The 21,747-nt window shown below is 40.0% G+C and overlaps 1 protein-coding gene across 3 annotated transcripts in view; it reads right to left on the bottom strand.

Moving 5' to 3' along the window:
• Positions 1 to 21,747, bottom strand: part of CLIC5 (chloride intracellular channel 5) — a 74,773-nt gene that overhangs the window by 24,457 nt on the left and 28,569 nt on the right. The gene's annotated exons all lie outside the window — the stretch shown is intronic.

The raw sequence follows: 21,747 nt of genomic DNA, 5'->3' as shown, positions 1-21,747 counted from the left end.
CAGGACGATAATTGTTTTGATAGATTTCCATTTTAATTTGTGGTACCATTGTGTTTAAAAGATTCTTATAATCCTGGTGAAGCAACCAACCTTCCGTTGTTGACCCACATGGATTGCATAACTGTATTTTAAGCACAGTGTGTGTCCGAAAACGGCTGATGAAAGAGCTAAGCAGATAAATGCCCTTTTCCTTTGGAGATAATATTACTTATTATAATTATAATTATTATATTACTCTGTTGGCTGTCATAAATTTTCCCCTATTCATATTCAAGCTGTGAGGTAGTGTTTCTCTGTCTTAAAGAATGAATCCCTTCTAATTATTGCAGCTCTGTGAAACATCCCCAGCACAACTAGAAACATTTTGAGACATGTCCAGTTGGTACAAATTCAGGTCTTGTCTGTGAAATGTTCAGCCAAAAGATTTTCTTGTGAACATCAAGAGTCTTTCTCACGTCTTAAATGCAACTTTTGACAGTTCCGGGTTTAAAAACAAATTCCACATTTCCTGTCACCGAACTACGGGGAGAGTGTGAATTCAAGGCTTGGAGACAACCTGACATGAAGTTCAGAGCTGTGTAAAGAGATTTGATCTGGGTTCAGATTCAATTTCAAGCACCCAGACTCTAGAGGTACTTGGATATAGGGGGGAACAGTCTGGCTGCAGTTTTACTTGAAATTATGGATCTGCAACATGTCTGGCACATGGCATATGCAAGGATCAGCAAACAATGTGGGTGAAAGAGTGGTAGAGCATGAGGGGGAGTAAGAAAGGATGCATTTCCCATCCACCTGAGGTGAGAGTAGTCTGGTTTTGCAGTATTTCAGGAATTTAATCATTATCTCAGTTCTGCAAATTTCATGGCAACAGCAACAATGTCACCATGGGAATACCAGGGACCACCACAGCGCATGCCATAATTACTGTGCAGTCACACTTTCTGATTTGGATTTTGGTTCTTAAACCTTTGCCAGGAGCTTTTGACTGCTTACCCTTCCTGAAAAGAGGCAAATGCTACGGGAGAAAACAGCAATATGACACCGAAGTTCCCCTTGATTTTTTCACCATCTTAGTCATAAGTCACAATCTCATAATCATATAAATCTTTTTCAGGAAAGACACAGGAACACCATTTCCCTGCTTTCTCCATTTGTTCATTCTCATGCAAATATCGAGGATTATCCAGACTTGCATCTTCTTATACGTTCTCTGTCCTTCAAGGGAATGGTGAAAAACCATCTCCAGACCAGAGGACTAAAGGAGTGACAATGCAGCTGAATCACACAATCACAGAATCAGTTGAATCACAGAATCAGCTGAATCTGCTGAGTTGGAAGGGACCCACAAGGATCACTTGAGTCCAACTCTTAGCAAAGAACACTCCCAAGAGATTCACCATGTGCCTGGAAGAATGATAATGACAAGGGAGAAACATAAGTGATGGGTTGTGTGGGGCTAAGGGATGTAGAAGTCATAGAGAAAATAAAGAAGATGTGAAATCTGGAAGAAATAAGATTGACTTGGCGATCAAAAATAAAATTAATTGTGTAGGTCAAATGAGGCCTCCAACAGTCCCAAATGGTCAAAACTCCTTCTCAACACTTCCAAAGCAATGGGAAACATTTATTGCCAGAGACACACTGGGAACAGGAAGAGGAAATTCCAAAAACAAAAGATAAACTAAAGAAAAAGTACAGTATGATCTCTGTTCAAAGCTCCGCGATCTGGAAGCCAGGCTCATTATTTGGGTGGAGACTGACTCATGGGTTTTGATCTCATGTGACTGGCATAACTGAAAATGCTACCACAAATCACAAGGCAAACTGGTGACAGAGGAGGGAACAGAATCAAAATCTCCCCAGCAACCCAATTTATCTATTATATTCAGCTCTTTTTCTGTGGAAATTATAGGCAAAGCACTCTTGGTTTTGCGAATCCTTTCTCATTGCTTCTAACAGCAGTCAGTAATTCAACGTTCCGCACTCAGAAAGAGCAAAACCTTAGTAGGTAACAACTTCAAAGGCTTATCAGAGTGTTTTGAGATCCCTTGTGAAGTCTATTAACTACCAGGAGGAGATGAGAAAGAAAACTTCCCAGGCTTAGTCACTCCTGAGTTTCAAAGAAAAAAAGCTTTCTTAAAGCACCCCAGTAGTGCTTAAATAAAAATGTGTTACATATTTGTCCAAGGGTAAGGGCTCAGAAAGGCAGGAATTAAATAATACCTTCATCAAGATCAAGAACTCAAGCAGTGGATGGAAAAAAAGGAACATATAATTAACAAGCTGGAGAACCACCATTTATCCCTGCTGTTTTTCACAAAAGCTTTCTCATGCAGCTTCCCTGAAACACAGTAAAGTGATGAAGCACTTATAAAACGGAGCAAGTTGGTGACATATGCACTCTCCCTGCCAGTAATATTGGATATTTCTGATACAATGATTGCAACTAAGGACAGTCAGACAATTCTGAATAAAAGAATGCAGCAAGGGACAGATCTGAGGCTTTGTGGGCACTAGGATAAAGGAGACAGAGTTGTTAAAGTGCACCCCCAACCGAGAAGAGCCTCGCTTGAAAAGGCAAAGTCCCATAGTGACCATTGAAAAGTATAATAGATTTGAGGATTTGCTGGGTGAGACTCTTTGGCCAATCACTACTCACCCCACTGAAGTTTAACTGGAGGTGCCCAAGGGAAGGTCTCCTGTGTGAGCAAGGCCAAGATGCACATCTGAAAGATGAATGTGTCCACCTTTCACTTTGACTGAATCCACTGAGTGTCTTAGTTTTAAGTGGGATGAATGCAATAGAAAAGTCTGGAGTTTATGGAGACAGAATTTCTAGAGTCTTACATTTCTGCATCTTGGAAACAGCACTTTCTGCATCCATTGCTTCCCATAAACATAATTTTATTAGTTTACCTACTCAAAAAGTATGCTTTTGTACTTAGTCTCCAGCTGTTTCTGTCCTTCACACCAAGTCATGCAAGGTCCTGCCTTGGAACTCAGTATAATCACATCAGGAAAAGCCTCCTGTCACACCAGCTGCTTCCCTCTATCTGAGTAATGGCAAGAATGAACAACATGTTCTCCTTTATTAATTATAAGGTGCTCCTCCTTAAACAGTTCAGCTATTTTTAGTGAATTAATTAAACCTTAAAAACATTTGTGTGCATGCGTGGGGGCTGCATGAACTCATAATCAATTAACAAAATTTAGGTGGTTTCAAGAGGGAGAAAAATAGTCTCAGGGATTTTATGAACTTGTGTCAAGTATCTTTTGTGAAGTCATGGCAGTATCAAAAGCCTCCAACCACTGCACAGCACAGCTGAACAATGTGAACAAAGAGCTCTTCTCAAGTTCAAGCTAATACTTTGCTATAAATGAAATAACTGGAATAAATTTCCTCACATATTCCAAAAAACACACCAACTGGTACATGCAATACACACAGACAACTGCATAATATTTTAACTAACCTTAAGGGAGGAAAAAAAGACAAGTTCCAGTTTTTCCCAAAATACAGAACTTCAAAGAAACACACCATCATTAATAATGACTAAGCATCTAGCTTAAAAATGGCAGCACTGGCAAGAATTGCATATGGCAAAGCACTGTGGTTTTTCCAGGCAAATAATGTATTTGGGTTTACCAATCCTCCTTCTACTTTCATTTTTCACTGCATTGAGGTCACTCTGCATGTGGTCTAGGGGTCTGTTAGAGTGTGGGGTAAAGCAAGGAGATATTTTTTATTCCATTAAAACACCTTTTTTTTTCCAAAAGGATTTTAACAAGTTAACAAAAACAAGCAGGCTAATTCACCTAAATGTTTCCCAGTAAAGATTAAGGAGGGATTTGATTTCATCACCCCTACAATCAAACTCAAGGCTCACATTACACATGGTTACATCCTCTCTGTTTTAAAACTGGGAAGGCTCCTGCCTTTTGACACTTACTCTCCTTACACTCAGAACCCAAAGGGGAAGTGAAAATCCTATTGGAAAAGCAAATCAGGCCAGGAAATATCCTATTTATTGTGCAATTAAGAAAAAAAAATCTGTCTTAATAATTATACCACACACACAATAGCACAAATCTCCACTGTAGAAAAAAAACCATGAGTTGCAACATGAGATTAGACATGCCAAGGTATTGCTTTAGCAAGGGTTTTTTTTTTTTTTTTTCCATTTTCTTGGGTTTTTTTTCCTTTCCAATTTCTCATCCAAATGCAAAAGCCAGCGAGCTTTCTGGAGTGCCACCAACCAAGAGGCAAGCTAAGAGCTGTACATTCATAGAGCAGCACTGGTAGGTCTTAGGTAAGAAGTAAATCTTGTCTCAGAAGCCCTGTGTATCACAGGACACTCTTGTTGACTGTGGCTCTGATTCAGGAAAGCATTCAAGCATGTGCTGAAATACATCCCAATTCAGAGGAAGTATATGCTTGACTTTAAGCATGTTCTTAAGTCCTGTTGATTCCAACAGGACTTAAGCACATACTTAAGTACTTTCCTGAGCAGGGGCCTATAAAAACAACAATAAATTTGCTGTGCAGCATTGGACTTTTCCTGAGATTTCATTTTGCTAGGAGAAGCTGTGGGCAGCAGCCTTCCAAAGGAGGGCAAGATAGAGCAGGAATATATCCCTAAGCACACACACATGGAAATGGACCATGTGCATATATGTCAAACAAAAATAGAGCCTTGCCTGAAGGGCTGTCAGGGTAGTAAGAAAATAAAAAGGAAGTGGTGAGACTCTTTAGCCAGCTCCCCAAAAGCCAGCCAAAATGCTGTCCAAGTTTGGCATTACATACAGGCATATATTTCAGATGCACATAAGCAGAACTGGTCTGTGCTGCTGGCCAATGTTAGAGGAGCTGGCTTCTCACTCTGGGCTCCAAGCAGCTGAGCAGCAGAGCAGGGCTGAGCATATCCAATCAGTTGCAACTGCACTCTCAGATCTCTGCAGCTTTTGAAGAGATGCATTTGTACTCTTGAGATGTTCAGGACTTTCAGGAGATGGAATTGCAGGTTGGAGACCCCATGGGCATCATGCAGTTAGGACATGACAAATACTATCTATAGGTTTGGTAAATCGTGATTTTTCAACTTTTTACATCCACATAAGGGGCAGCATGGGCAGGAAGGGATCAGTCCTATAGGTTGGCTTCTTCCAGAGAATTCTTTTGTGATGGCTTAGGATATTCACAGTTAAAGATCAGATTCATCTGCCACATCAGCCAAGGTCCTGGTAGCAGAGCAGCTGCATGCACAGAGATCAACCTGCACAAATAGGTCTCAGCTGCCTCAAGGGCTTTGTTGGGAGCCACTGGCCACTGTATTTGCTTTTGCGTGAAATAATTTTTGCTCTGAAATAAAGCTTGTGATGTCTGAGAACTCCAATCAGTCATGGGCAGTTTAGATTTAGAAAACTACAGACTGGACATGGGTGAATGGTTTGATCACATGGTAAGGATTCCATGTTATTCCATCACCTCTTCGGCTTTCTTCTAAAGCTCCATGACTTGACAAATATCAGCAGAGTACAGACTAGTCTGACACTCTAGAACATGATATTATTTTCATTTAATTTATATTGTAGATCTGTTACTTAGTTTTGCATGTGGTCAACCTAATGAGAATTTAATTTTAGATAATCAGAGGTAGTGGGACCTATAACAAAACTTCCTACATCAAATATATAAATATATATATATACATGCATAAAGTTTGGTACATTAACATTTTTTTTTCCAAGAGACCATATTCCTGACTGCTCTGCTGTGAGGAACTTCTGAACACCAAGACTGATTTTCAGAGGGTGATGTATAAAGGAAAAGCCCCCAGAAGAGTGAGAGTCATTAAGTAACACCATCAGTACTGTAGAAAGAAATCACATAGAGCATGTATTTATATTCTTTTAATGTCAGCAAAATACTAGCTAAAGGATGGGTGCTAAATGCAGGCTGACATTTTCAGTGGCTAACAGTTTTAGATCTTGCGAGACGATTTGAAGGCAGCTGACTTCTCACAAGTATCAACTCTCTACACTTGGCAAATCATGCCACATGCAACCCAAAATGAAAAGCTGATTTTAAAAGCCTCAGTAAGAGGGAAGTATCAGTGACTGTGAGTTTCTTGAGCAACTACACAAAAAAGTCAGAGTGTTCAAAAACAAAATCTCCATTGGAAGAATATTCTTTGAGAAGCTCACTTGGAATTTGACAAATATCTGATGGAGATGCATGAAAGCTTTGGCCATATCACCTTGGGCAATACACCTGGAGTTGTGGTCTTTGGCCAGCCCCCAAGGATGGGAAAGGTGCTGGGACCACACAAAGCTGCGAGGTCACAACATGCAGGACTCTCAGGGCTCCTGGCTGCCCAGCAGCCCACCCAGCAGACAACATTTCCTTCTAAAATTACTATTGCAGTTTGCCTCCACCACAGCCTCTGTTCAGTAATGCTGTGAATGTTTTAAAATGGTTTTTTTTTGGCTTAGTGCAATTTAGAGCAAAATCTAGAAATTCTTCATAACCAAAAATTTCCATTCTTGTCATAGCTCTTGATAGCAGATTGTACACAAAGTTCCTGCGTTTCAGAACATAGTGGACTGAAAATACAGGTGTTTCATTCTTGGCTTGATGGACAAACAACAATCATCCTTTAAACACCTTCCTAAGCCTTTTCCAACTTAATAAAGCAACTGTGTTCCCACCACTCACCAGGATCCTGGCACAGGATCCTGGGTACCCACATCAGCCAGTGGATGCAACCTCAGAAAACAGCTTTTAAAAGCTTTGCTTTTTGGGGACCCATCAATTATTCACTGTGAGTGAGACATCACAGGAACAAGAAAATAACTCAAGAAATGTCAGCTATATAAGTTTAACACATAGAAAGAGACCAGAACAAATGAGTAACAGTAACTCACAAGTGAATGTGGAAATCTAAAGTTGATAAGAAAAGACAATATAGACATATCAGGAACAAATAACGTTAATTAACCCAAGTAATTTTGCTCTCTGCCATGTTTCCCAGGACTTTGGGCAGGAAAGAAGGAGCAGGTACCTAGAGCTGACCCCTGTTAGGTTTATGACATGAAATCCAGACCATATTTTCATTAACAAAATAGGGAAACAAGACCTGCATGAAACCTCTGCAAAGTGCTTGTACAAGAAGTTGAAAAAATACTTATAGAGCAGCAACAATCAAGTTTTCTGTTAGCACATAAACACATAAAAAATAGAGGTACCATAAAGGTCTGTGACAAGATGAGTCATATTTAATGTTTCCATTAGCAAAGTGGAGGAAGGAACAGACAGAACCTTACAAAATTTCCTGCCAACAACAAGCACAGAGAGGTTACTGGGATTTCCCAGGGGAGGAGTAGACTCAAAGTGATGCTAAGAAGTTGGAACAAAGTATCTGAAATCACTTAAACGAAATTCAGCAAAATAAACTTCAAGGTGTAAGATGTCAGAAAAACAATATGTGATGTACAAAATGCAGGATGGGGAATAGCTGGTGAGGGAAAATTGAAGGAGGTTTTACGTAAATCACAATGTGAATCATCTCTCTGTGCCTCTAAAGGAAACAGCAACAAGTTAATGAGATGTACACGTGTCCCTCTACTACAACATAACAGTCTCCTCAAGCGTGCATAAGACTGCTTCACAAAGAGCATGATGATCCATTGTTGTTCATGCCCACAGAGGATGGGATTAAGTATTTTGCTCAATTTGCAACACCAAAGATTTAGGAGGGGAAAAAACTAGTGCAATTATAGGACTAATGAAACACAAAGCAGGCTTTCTAAGGAGATTGTGCAATCTGCATCCAGTGGAGGCTTTGAAGAAAACAAAAGAAGCTGGTAAAACTGGTCTTGATTTATTTCATCCTGCTGCAGAGCAAAGAGGGGATGTAGAATATTTTAAAAATCCTTTTTAACAGTGTATATTAGTGACAGTGACAATAAAGCTGCTCCTGCTGCCAGTGATGGATGCTTGGTAGCACAGACTTTTGCCTCCCTCTGACCTGCACAGGATGGAGTCTGGCCCCGTTAAAACAATGACAATTTTGCCCGTGGCTTTGACAGTACCAGAATTTCACTCAGAGGTTTCATGGCCAGAAGGGACAATTACCATAATCTTTTCTGACCTTTTGCATCATACAAACATAGATTTCGCTCAGCCTGTAGCCAACATCTTGTGGCTGAACTATAACATATGTTTTGGAAGGGTTTTTGGGAGAGGCAGAGCCCTCACATAGAGTGGTAGTAAAATCCCCTCTAGCGTTGCCTGTTTGCATTGCAAGGAGCAGCTCCTGCTCCCAAGGAAGTCAATATCCCTTTTTTAGGGTTTTCCAAAAGGTACCTAACTTGTCACTTCAGTTATACATGCAATCTTTTTTTCTTATCTATCAGTTGCATTTATGCACATGGGTTCAAATATTAGAAGGAACCTTAGTGACACGATTTGGGGAGTCAGGACACAGCAGTATTCAGAAAATTCTCACAATTTTAGTAAAATTCAATAGAGATGATGAAGCATCAGCTACTGTTGGTTGTTTTGGATACAATGGGGTATCTCATAGGAAGAAATAAGGACTTTGAACAAGGAAGTAACAAATCCCTTTTATTAAGATAAACAAACTTAGAATCATAGTGGTTTGAGTTGGAAGGGACTTTAAAGATCATCTATTTCCAACCCCTCTGTCAAGGGCAGGGACACCTTCCACCAGACCAGGTTGCTCCAAGCCCCATCCACCCTGGCATTGGATACTTCCACGGATGGGGCAGCCACAGCTTTTCTGGGCACTCTATGCCAGAGCCTCACCACCCTCACTGGGAAGAATTTCTTCCTAATATCCAATCTAAACCTGCTCTGTTTCACTTTGATGCCATTTCCCCTTGTCCTGTTACTCCAGTCTCTTGTAAATATTTTCTCTCCATCTTTCTCGTAGGCTCCCTTCAGGTACTGGAAGGATCTTGCCTGCAAGATTTTGATCCCAGTGCTTGTTCAGCTCTGCATATCCATAATGCAGCTCCTTCATTTTGGAAGCTTAAGCCTGCAGGAACTTGTAAGGGTTTTTGCCTTTAGGTGCCATACCCATTAATGGGTTATATTCTAATGTAAGTGGTGGATGCCCCATCCCTGGCAACATTCAAGGTCTGGACAAGGCTCTCAGCAAACTGATCTAGTTAAAGATGTTCCTGATTACTGGAGGAGACTCAAACTAGATGACCTTTAAGATGTCCCTTCCAACTCATAAAATTCTATGATTCAGTGATAATGTACCTTATCTAATTCCATAACAGTCAGTATTCACACAAAATAGTCCCACAACATTTTCCACTGACTCCAGTGAAAGCAGAGTCATACTTTGGATTCACTAGTTTCTTCCTTAATAAATAATTAAAACCATAAGTGCTCTGAAGAAAGAATTTGTGAATAACTCTTATCCAGCTATTCACAAAGCACCAATTTTAATACTTTCAGATATTGATGATTCTATATCCTGAGAGCTAATTAGATACCAAAAAATATCCTTTCCCCCTGGGGAATCTGCAGAAAATAAAATGAGAGATACATTAGTGCCAAAAGGTGTCATAGGCAATGCAAATTCTGGCCAAATTATTCGTGTTTCTAGTGGAGATCATGTGCAAATCAGGTGTTTCTCCAAAACAAGATCGGTGCAGAGTTCCCATTACAGTACCAGAATCCTACATGCATTTTTTCTTGTAAGAATTAAATCTGGCACACCTGGAATTTGGATGTCTGTTAAAAATCTCTGAGCCAGGGGTAGTAATTTGGCCACACAGCATATTCTGCAAATGTTGGTGAATAGCAGCCAAATTTCCATGCCTCTAAGCAGCATATCAGACTAACAAATAATAACAGCAGCCAGGTGCTGAAAGTCAACACTGAACCTGAAATAAAATCCAGGGCTGAATTATTTATTGAAATTCCATTACTTTATTTGCAGTCTTAGAAAAGAGAGTCACTTGCAGGCACTGCAAATGAAGGTCTGGATGGTGGGAGTTGCTAATAAGGGCATTTACCATATCAGCTGATCCCATGAAGTGTCCTGGGGGTCTCATTTTGTACCTTATTAACATCATAAAAATACTGTTCCTCAGTGACTCTGAACAGGTTAAAAGAGCAATTGGCAGCCCTCAGGAGGTGTCCCAGAGCGGGCAGGACAGGGCCTTCCTCTCTCCTTTTGCATCTCCAAAGTTCACAACCCTGCAGAGGGCAGGGGGAAGCTCCATCCCAAGCTGTGATGGGTGTTTCTGCCTTGCCCTGAAAGCAGATCAAGCTGTGCTGCAAAGGACCAGCAAACCACAGGCCCAAAGCAGTCTGATGTTTGCGATGTCCAAGCACAACCCACAATCACTCCAATAAACTAATTGTCAATTCAATATTACTGGTATTTGGACCAAGCCTTAATGCCCTGAGAATAAGAATGCCTTATAAATAAATTTCTTGTTTCCAGCTACTCATAGAGAAATAATTAGAGTTCAGTATTGAGGGGATTTATTTTACTTTTCATATTTTGTTCCTTGCTGTATTTGTTCATCTGATCATCTACACAGACATGCAGTCATATTTAGCCATTAAAGGGGTGTTGCACTACAAGGCAGTCTTTTCTGAGGCCACTCCCTCTGAATATTTCCTTAAACAAGAAACAGAGAGCAAGTTCTGAGTTTATAAGTGGAAATACCTGCAGTGAAAGCAAGAGTCTAAGAAACACACACAAACAGCAAGTAAATGTTCCTTGGGATCCACCTAAAAGCAAAACAATGTGTGCATTCAATATCAAATGATGGAGAAAATAAACAGTGGTGCTTTCCAAAAGCTACTGAGAAATTTTGAATAAGTGTGTGTATAGTAAAAGTAGAATTTACAAATTTACAAATGGACTTCTGAATTTAATGTATGATAAATATTGTAAACAGAAAAGAACAAATCAAAGAGAGAAGTCTGGAATACATTTCTTGTTTTCTCAGTATCCCAGTGCAGGATGACTTCTTAAATTCCTTTTTCTGTAATGTTTGGGCCAGTTCAAAGTGCTTTAAAAAGAAACAGTTTTGATAATTTTTTCAAAACAAATTTTTACCTGATGCTCAGAGTGAACTTCCTCTGATTTCATTTTATCCTCTTATACAGCATGAAAAACAAAAACAACCAAACCCAAAACCAAAGCTTAATTAAGTTTAATTCAATGCTATTTATCAAAATAATCAATTGCACTTTCCCTAGCATCTCTTCACCTGTTACTGCCCTTTTTTTTTCTGGGATCCTTGATGATGCTGTCAATTCCAAAGATCATCTTTTTCTTTTGTTCTTATAACTCCTAAGTTCCTCATGTTCCAAGTGGAGCGCCCTCCAAAAGGACCAGCAGTGACTCCAGCATGGCTGTACAGCAGAACTCTTCTCCAGCCTCCTCTTTCCTCCCACAGCTTTCTCAGAAGCAATTTTCTTCCCAAAATGTCTCTTGCTTGCACTCTTCCCCCCCCCCAAGAAAAGAATCACTTTGTGGATTTTATTTCATTTCACGCCCCTCTCCTTTCAGCCATATTGCCCATTCCCTGGCCTCACCACTGATTTGGTCAGAGCAGCCCTGAGATCTGTCCCCAGCTCCCATCCCTTTCTCTGGCTCTCCACTCTGATTCTCTGCCATTGTCATCCAGCTGCTTTATTCAAATTAAACAAATCCTTTTTGATATGGTGGAAATGGAGTGTGACACAAGGGCCACACTCTCTAAATCTCCTCACCCATTTATTGTTCAGTTCACAAGAAGGTGCCACCTTCTCTGGAGACAATCCAGGTTAATCAGGTAATTGAGAAACCAGGATTTGGCAAGAGAATTTCTGAACATTTTCAATACATTTGTGTACAACTGGACCTAATTCCCTCAAATGCCTGAATAAGATCTGAAAAATAAGCTATTTTTTAAAAATCTTTACTTACAATTCTCTCTAAAATGGAGATTTTTTTTTCCCCTATTATTGTAAAATGTCAAGCACACATGGGTGGTCTTCAAAAAATAACAAGAGAAATCCTATAATTTCATACTTCCAATGAAAAGCTAAACATCTGTTAGCACAAAATCTCTCTTTCTGGCAGAATGGCAAGGTAATTAGTGCTGGCAGAATGGAAAGGTGATTAGTGCTAATGCTGCACTCACTTTCAAAGATCCTGGATATAGCTTAAAATAAATGTTAAATAAATATTCAAATATTTTTAGTAAGTTAAAAAATTAATAATCCTTGGTGCCCAGAGTGAAAGAGATGTCATGGGACTAATTATAACTTTATAAAGATTATAATATTTATATAACTTTATACAAATATATATAACTTTCTATAAAAGTTACATAACTTCTTCAGAATTCCCACCTTGGCCACATCCTTCCCCAGCTCTTCAAGGCTGGACCTGAGGAGCTGTCAACAGTCAGCATTTCTAAGAAATATTATCATTGTTGAATCATCTGTTTTGAGATAAACTCTGAATCAGGAGGGCATCGAGCAGAGATTCTGCTCAGTCTGAGAACGAGGTGTTCCCACAAGCACTGGTCATAGGGCTGCTGATGCCAATGAGCCAGGATGGGCAGGAGACACTTCCCACTCTCAAACAAGTCCTCCCACAGCCATGTTCACCTGTCTTTGGTAGAGACTGAATAGCAAGAAGACTTATGGAATGTTTAGAGAAAGATGTAATGGAAGATTTGTAAATATGGAATTGAAGTATGTAATAGAAGATCATACTTGTGCACTCTGAGGAGCTCCTTGTGGCTCCATCTTGGACCAGGCTGAGTACAGAGTGTTTAAAGCAGAGGAAAACATCATTTTTGAACCTCAAGCAAGACCCAGCCCTAGGACTGGATCTAGAGCTTAACTGTGAGACTCAGAGATATTGTTACTAAAAAGAAAACAAAACCAAAAAATCAAATTTCGGTACAAGAAAGGGCAAAATAGAATTCCTTGTCAAACTGCATGGGTAAGTTAACACTCAGAATGAAAAGTGAATTAAAATGAACCAAACTCTACTTGAAGACTGAAAATAGACTTAATAATTAAGGGCACTGTAGCACTGAATCCTCTTGGCATGTCCTGGGCATTTAAAAGAACTAAGCACAGAAAAACAACTAAAACTGCCATGCTGAGAGAACCTAGAACCTGCAAGAATATTCCATGATTCAATCCCTCTTCATTCAGGAAGAGCTTTTTAAAAAAATACTATAAATAAAATAAACAAGCAAAACAGGTCTCCAGTTGCACACTGAATCAGCAGCAATGGCTCATCACAAAACACAGGGCAGTGAAAGAAAATAATTTCCCCCCATGATATGCATTTGCCTCTGTTTGAAGTTGCCCATTCAGCAGCTAAAAGCAAAAGGAAAGCAGTAACACAACGTGCCTGTTGACCCACACAAACTGAGTCACAATCTAGAAAAACACCGGCAACAATAGCAATGATCCATCAGGGCTGGTTTCTCTGATTTCCACTTGTTTGGAACAATACACAGGTACAGACATGCACCAACACACAGAACAACAACAGCTACATGCCCTGGATGTCAAGGTTCAGGGTGTTTATTTAGGTGTTAAAATGTCATGAAGAGGATAAGCTTGGCAAGCCATACAGAGACGCACCAGCCCAACCTGGAAATTAATTTAGTATTTTGTCAGGAGTTAACCCACAATGATTGGGTAGCCTTTACAGTCACTTATCTGTGACTTACAGTCACTTCCCTTTACACTTATCTGTGTAAAGGGAAAAGAGGGGAAATTTTACCTGGACGTGCTACTGGACTACACAGATATGAAAATGGATGCTGGGGCAAATGTTTCAAAGGGAATGAAGCCAAGGCATAGGGGTTTGTGGCATGACTTAAGCAATGATAGAAAGGGAATTCCACTCTTGTATCTCCCAGTTTAGCTCTTCCTCAACTCATCTTCAAGGTCTGACCTGTACTGGCACAGCAATCATCAGCTCAGCCTTTGGAGGCCCTTCCAAAGTCTGGCCCTGGCATAACCAGGTTTGATAAGCACATAAAATAAGCAATCCCTTATTTAACCAGCACCTGAATTAATCACATTCCATTATCACACCTAGGACATATAAGCAGCCTCTCAGCATCATTTCTGTCAGACTAGCCTGCCCAAATTTGTGCTGCCATTCAGAGACACAGAAAGCAAACATTCCTTCTCTGCTTCAACCAAGCCCTGTTCTGTTTTGTCAAGACCTCCTCCATAGCAATGCCTTGCTGGTTTGCAGATTTTCAGGCGTGCTTATTCCTTTCTTGTCCCTTGCTATGTGTGCTTCATTGCAGCATATCTATCTAGTCTTGATCTGAAGCAGAGGCAGTCAGGGCATGACTTCCTTGGTGGAAGGATTACCTTCCAGGTAATCACCTTTACAATTACTATTAAGCCTACTCCTACTCTGACTACATTTAACCTTAACTATTAATGTGTTGCACAGAGAAGTTGTGAATTCCCCATCCCTCGAAGGGGTCAAGGCCAGGTTGGATGGGGCTTGGAGTAACCTGGTCTAGTGGAAGGTCTCCCTGTCCATGGCAGGGATTACAAACAGACAGTCTGTAAGTCCATTCCAACTCAAACCATTCTGTGATTCTCTGTCTTATTATACCTCTTACCACTGCACTAAATAGACCCCACAGATACATTTAATATTGCAGTCAAGTGATGTTTGCTCTTTTAATTAAAGGAGATTGCCATCCTGAAGGCAGCCTACCTTAAGCAATTTTTAAGCCTTAAAATTATTCTTCTCTACTTCTTTTCCAATGTCCTAACACACATAAGCTCTGTGTGGTGTTTAAAATAGACAGTCAAAAGATAACCTAAACCTTGACCCATCCCTACCAACAGCAGTGGCAAAAAGAGAAAGTAAAAATGCATAGCTGTGATTAGCATGATTTGTGTGTTTGTTATTGGGCTATTTACCGTGAATTACTGAGCCTGAGTGGCACAGGAACACTGAATCAGTCATGCTAAGTGCTGTACAAAACCCAAAGGACACAAGAGCTATTGACTAAAGGACAGAGCACAGGACCAAGGTGAAGTTCTTGCTGGCCCTCTTTGCACAAGGTGATGGCTTCTCACCTTCTGCACCTGTAAAGTACTGACCAGGACCGTACAATGCTTTGGAAATGCTATAAAAAGGCATCTATATTTATTTTTTACCTCAGGGAATGGGTTTTGCAAAGAGAGTCATGTTCAGAGATGGCTGCCAAAGCACAGAGCAGCCTGCACAGCCTCCTTTGCAGAACTGGGATCTAAGGATGCTAAATTGCTATCAGCATCTAGGAAGTTTGGAGAATTTCTAGTATCACCCTGTGTCTTACTACCAAGAATTAAAAAAACCCAACACTCACAAAAAAAATCCATCTTCTGAACATTTAAAACTGAGCCCAAAGTCTTTTCTGAATATAGCCAGTTGCTGAACTCAGCTGTCAGATTTCTGAGGTGGAGCACACGAGGATTAGCTCCTCATACTTTGAACTCACTGTGATCCTGCAGCAGCACAGTCTCTTTGGAGGTGATGAGCCCTTCTCCAAGAAGTAGATCATTACACTTATGGTTTTACCAGCAGCAGAAGTTATAAAAAATATTATGTCTCCTTTGGCATCTTCTTGGTTAAGAGAAACAGAAAATAAAGCCACACCTAAATCAAGCAAATTTCCTCTGTGCATAGATCCCATTCCAAGAATCATGAACAGGTTTTAACACCTGAGATATTGGTGAACCGTGACCTGAGTCAGATGTTTTTCTTAGACCAGAAGAAAAAAAAACATTGGCCAGAGAAGTTGTGGATGCTTCATTTCTGAAAGTATTAAAGGTTAGACTGGATGATACTCTGAGCAACCTGGTATTGTAGAAGCTGTACTTGCCCATGGCAGGGGAGTGGGAATTACATGATCTTTAAGGTCCCTTCCAACTCAAAACATTCTATGATTCTATGAAATGCAAGAGAAGAAACAGAAATAGTTAAGAAATGGCTTCTTTACAGCAGGATTTACATAATAAAGGGGGGGGATTTACTACTCACATATAATATCCTTGCAAGTTTTATAGAATTTAAAGTAAATGAAAATCAGTTTCAGCCTTGAATATTAGGCCTTGAGCATTTTAATTAACTTTTGCAGCAAGCACATACAGATGAATGCCATGGGCTTCTGTCATCTGCACTGCACACAAAATTAGCATCTATCAAGATAAGGATTTAGAAGAGAAAATTGTCACTATCTGAGCACTTTTATCCTCCTTAATAGAATGTCCTTTACACCAGAGGAGCTATAGCAGGGGCAGTTTCAACTCCTACTATCCTACAGATGCATTAATACAACACAGCCCTCCTGAAATGCATTTCAATTAGTCCTTTACTTCAGTTTTATGAAGGGTTGCCAGAAATACATAAAAAGGAGTTATTTTAATGTCTTTTGGAAATCAGGTGCACAGGGGAAAAATTGGAGAAGCCCTTGAGCTCCACATACACAATACCTCTTAAGAAGTAACCAGGCTGCTTTGGGGACCAACACAGAAATCATGGGGATTACAAGACTGGTATAAATTTATGAGTCTTTTTGTGTGTGAGAACAAGCAGGAAAAGCAGAGAAGATGCAACACATGTGCACAAACTTGGCACCAGAGAAGGACTGGTATCAGCATTTCATCAAGGTGAGGAGAGCCTGAAAAACGTGCTTCAGGTCACTGAAGGAAGCAGAAAAGCACAAAAGTAAAGAAATCCTGTGAAGAATTTGGGTCAAAACCTGGAAATATTACTGAGCTTAACATGTAAAATTCACACTGCAGGACCTTTTCACAGTTTGATTAGAAAAAATAATAAAAATCAGAGGGTTTGAATGATTTGGGCTGTGCTCTTGCTTTCTATTAAGATAAAGTGCTGAAGTGCTCATTTGTTCATAGACTGGAAAGTAAAAAAAAAAAAGTTGATTTGGATTTCGACAACACTGGGGCCATCTTAAGATGGCAAAGCTTTGCTATGGTGTGTTAGAGAACTGCATCTCAGGGGCTTTGTGTTTGAATCTCATTTCTGAGCACATGTCCTCCTATGACACTGTACCCATGACATTTCTGTGGTGCATCAGAGGCACTGAATCAAAGAAGAACAGGTGTTAAATCATGGAAGATGACTTCAGTCAGTGAACACCACCATTAATAAAATATAGATACATACAGAAGAGTAAAATCATAAACACTTCAAAAAATAAGTCATGAAATTATTCTTGAGAGGGACTCTCAGTAATACTCATTTACAAAGAATCTTTAAATTTAAGAGAGAGAGAAAAATCCTATCAACTCATCATTCTACATTTATGTGTGTAATGGCAATCAAGTTATGTAACAAACAGCAATGACATGTTGTAAATGCAATCAGTTAGATTAAGTTCTACCCTTAGGTATTATTAGATAAAATTGCTGGCTTTGGAACTGCAAAACACAGCTGGATACACTTTGAATTATTTCTGTTCCAGTGTAATAATTTCCAAGTCTTAAGTTTAATATAAAAATCATGCCAGGAATACATGATGCTGATTAAATTCCTCAGATACACAAAACCCAGATTTTTTAAACTCGTAGCTCCAGATGTACATATATATCCCTGCTACCCCATCTAGATGAGTTTTACTGCATGTCAGCAACACAGATGAGCAAAAAAATGGGGAGAACAAGAGACAAGGAAGGAAGGGGAATAAATAAATTACCACATGAAATTTTACTGTGCCAAACAAATCACTTCAAGCTATTTACAAAGTACCTACTACAGCTCTTCAGGTACTGGCTCTCATTTCCTACATCATGTAAGATTTGTAGACTGAATCCAGCACAAAACCAAACCCCTCCTTATCCCAACTGATTCTCCCTGACTTTAAGTCAACCTTAGCCAAAAAAAAGTTTATCACTGAAACCTTCTATTATTAATGTAAAAAACTAACACATTAAGTCACAGCCCTTTAACATCTGCCTAACTCTGTTAAAAAGGAGTAATTTGAAATATCTACCAGAGCTCCTAGCTGAACAATGGAAATACTGCTAACAAAATAATATTTCTGTTACCCCTGCAGCACTGCTGGGATTATTTTGCTCATATCTGCCACATTTTGAAGAATTATGTGCCACATGAGAACTACATGATATTGTTTCTGTGATGATCAATGTGCTCTCCTACACAATCCTTACACAGCTTTCCATTAAACTCTGTTTAACAGGCAGGTGGATTTGATACCAACACGAAATCCTGGAGCACAGGCAGACGTACTTCCTGCTGCCTCTCCTGGAAAGGGTCCCTGTGTATTTTTGGGATGTTATGTCAAACGATCCCAGTGACATTTGCTGTTCTGGATTAGCCTCAGCAGAGCCATGTATTGCCAATAAAAGTTTCCTGAGGATACTGGAGCTTCACTGTCATTGCTGAACCACGACACAGCAAGCTGTGAGCCTGACTGGATGGGAGCTGCTAGAGATGGAAAAAGAGCAACCTGCAGCTAAACATAGAGCACGCAGGGCACACTGGGGGCTAATTCTAAGTACCAGAATAATAATTACAAGTATCACCAGTTCTTAATGGTTAAATTAAAACACAGGATTTACCCAATTTGACTGAGTGACTCAGAAGAGCCAGAAAAAAGGAAGGAGGTAGCAAGTGGAGTTTAAACAAGATCTCAAACACATTTAGGCAGGTCTAATTCTGCTGCCACTGAACTCAGCCGTACAAAACTGACTTGCTTTTGTGGCCATGACACAAGCTGAATGTTTCTGAATTCTTATTTATTCAAGTGGATCCCATTTATAGAAAGTATACCTATTCAACAAAGCACGGAAATATGTTTCATTTTAATCAGATGTTTTGATCACAATTAACATGTATATCAATACCATCAAGTTTGATAAAAAACAAGTAGTCACAGCTGTTTATAGACGAAAACCCCAAACCATGGCAGATGAGGGCATCATTCACCTTTAACCATGAACTAAGGATGAGATCATGAACTTAGGCAGGAGACACAGCTGGAAACCCTTTCTTAACTTGAGAACCAGTTTCCCAGGCAATCCTAACAGCATTCCAGACTTGTTCAAGGTGGCTGGGATAGAGAATATATCCCTGCCAAGTCACTTTATAAACTTGGCCTGCTTAAGCAATTTAGTGCCTGTCTCTAATATTCCCACCAACGAGGCCCTTGTCTTGACGCAAAACAAAACCTCCAAAAGCTCAGAGACAAAACAGACACACAGACACACAGACACTGGGCTGTATAACTCAGGAGAAAGCTTCTTTAAAGTACTGTTTTTCTTCATCACAAGAAAAAACAAGCAACTTGTAATTTTAAAACATTTGCTTGGTGGTTAAATGGCAATCTATTTAATTATTTTTTAAATATGTAATTTTAAAGCAAAGATAATTCTTGCCAAGATGGATATTTTTCCTCTATTTTTAAATTATTTTATTGAAAATGCTTAATAAAAAAAAAATCAGAGAAGCAAAAATCAGAGCAGTCCAGATAGCATTTCCCTGATTTATGCAGGTCAGAAGTGGAGCTCTTACTGATTTGTCACTCTGGTCACTTCTGATTTGACAAGATCTCAGCAGAATCACTACACTGAAATACTCGAGTCGCCCTGCATGGAACTTTCAAAACTCATTTACAGATGTTTAAACAAACCTAGTAAAATTATTTTCCTCCCTGGCATCCAGACTACTGGTAGACCTTGTAAATTTTGTAACCTTAATACCAAAGCATAAGGCCAGGATGTTGGAGGAGGAGACTCAGGCTGCTGATGGTGTACTGCCTCACCAAAAGCAGTTTGAAGAGACACAAACCATGGTGCTCATCACCTGCTTGGCAGCCCTAAAAGCTAAAAATTCAGGATACACAGTAAATCCTGTGCTCCCACCACTTCCAGGGTGATAGCTGAAAAGTGTCAGAGACTGCACACAGTGTACACATCTGCTTTGTTGGGTGGTAGTGGCTTTTTCAAAATGTCAAAGGCTTGGCAACAAAAAAATGTTATGGTCAGTCTTGGAGCACCAGACAGGTCAGACCAGATGTTTCTGTGCCATTATTTTTCCTTGTGCTTTTTTATCTTTGTTATTTCCTTTTTATCTAGAAAGTTTAGCTAAACATAGGAATGATTTTGTATGAAAGCCAAGCTGAGCTCATAATACCCAGGAAATACCCACACTTCTCAAGAAACAGAAATGAACTTAGAGCCCTCCAGATCTCATTCTGATTTCTAATCATGAGCAAAAACAACTTTTTGAGGGCAGTCTATGAATCAAATACATTGCAGAGCCTGTCTTGTTAAAAAGGGTTAAAAGGCTCCTACCAAGTTATCTTTCCCTGTTTGCAAAGCTAGTACTGGTTGTGATAACCCTGAAATTCTGAAACTAAAATCAGTTTTCTTATCAGAGTGACTCTCTCATATTAAAACCACAAAAGCCGTAACAGTGGGGAATGATTGCTTGTAACAGATGTAACACTTTTATTTATAGCTTCCTTTAAGGCTATGTGACAACACTTCATCAAAATACAAACCAAGGTTTGTTTGAAATCACCTTTCAAGCAAAACCAAAACAAAACCCCACCCAACCTGCTCCTCCCTGAGATATTTTCTGGGATAATTGTGTTCACAAGAAGGGCAGCAACACCTTCCTGAGAGCAGCAGCTCCTGGGGCTTTGATGGAGCACACTGCTGTTGATGACTGCTCTATCCTGGCAGCTGGGCTCTCTGACTGACCCACTCACTCAGAACAGTAAGCTTGGTACAAAATCTTCACTTTTAGACATAATCCTAATGGGCCCAGTCAGCTGGAAGATGGAGACATGTCAAATGTCTGAAGTAGAAACTGTGGAAGTTCAAGGCCTCTGAGGTCTCTTTTGATTTTTACACTTGCAGCAGCTTCACATTTTCCCTAGAAGGGTGTTCAGTGTGATTGTGGGTGAACACTAAGAAGCAAAGCCTTACACATTTTAAGCAAAAGCTCTTGCTCACCTAATCCTAGAATGGTTTGGGTTGCAAGGGACCTTAAAGGTCACGTCATTCCAACTCTCCTGCCAAGGGCAGGGACACCTTCTACAATACCAGGCTGCTCAGAGCTCCAGCCAGCCTGGTCTTGAACACTGTCAGGCATTCATAACGTCAGGCAACCTGTCCCAGGACCTCACCACCCTTAAATACAGAATTTCTTCCTAACATCTAACATAAACCGAGCCTCCTTTAGCTTAAAGCCATTGCCCTTTATCCTATTTCCCCTCTGATCCAATTGGTGCCCTCTTCTGGATTCATTCCTGTGGGTTCACTTCTCCTTCTGCTGAGGAGCCCAGAGTTGGATGCAGCAGTGCAGGTGGGGTCTCAAGAGAGTGAACCAGAGGGGCAGAATCACCTCCCTCAACCAAGGACCCTCTGATCTGGGTTCAGCCCAGGACACTAATGAACATACCTGTAATATTAATCCATCAGTGCCACAACAATGACTCCTTCTAGAAGGAGCTGCCTGCCAGCTTACCACACATTCTCCTACCAACATGGTATCACCATCTTTTCCCTATCAGAAATATGGGTTAAGATTTATCTTGTTATAAAGTGTTTCTAAAGCAAGAAGATTTTTAAAATGAAATGTACTTTGGTCCACTTGTCGGTTTTTTGCTTTTTTAGACTGCATCATCTTTTGTTTTCCATGGGCACAATGCATCTCCCTTCAAATT

Source organism: Haemorhous mexicanus, chromosome 3, assembly GCF_027477595.1.
Source record: "Haemorhous mexicanus isolate bHaeMex1 chromosome 3, bHaeMex1.pri, whole genome shotgun sequence".
In the NCBI taxonomy this organism is placed as follows: Eukaryota; Metazoa; Chordata; class Aves; order Passeriformes; family Fringillidae; genus Haemorhous; species Haemorhous mexicanus.
The sequence above is the reverse complement of the archived record's forward strand: the minus strand, read 5'-3'. Positions and strand labels throughout refer to the sequence as shown.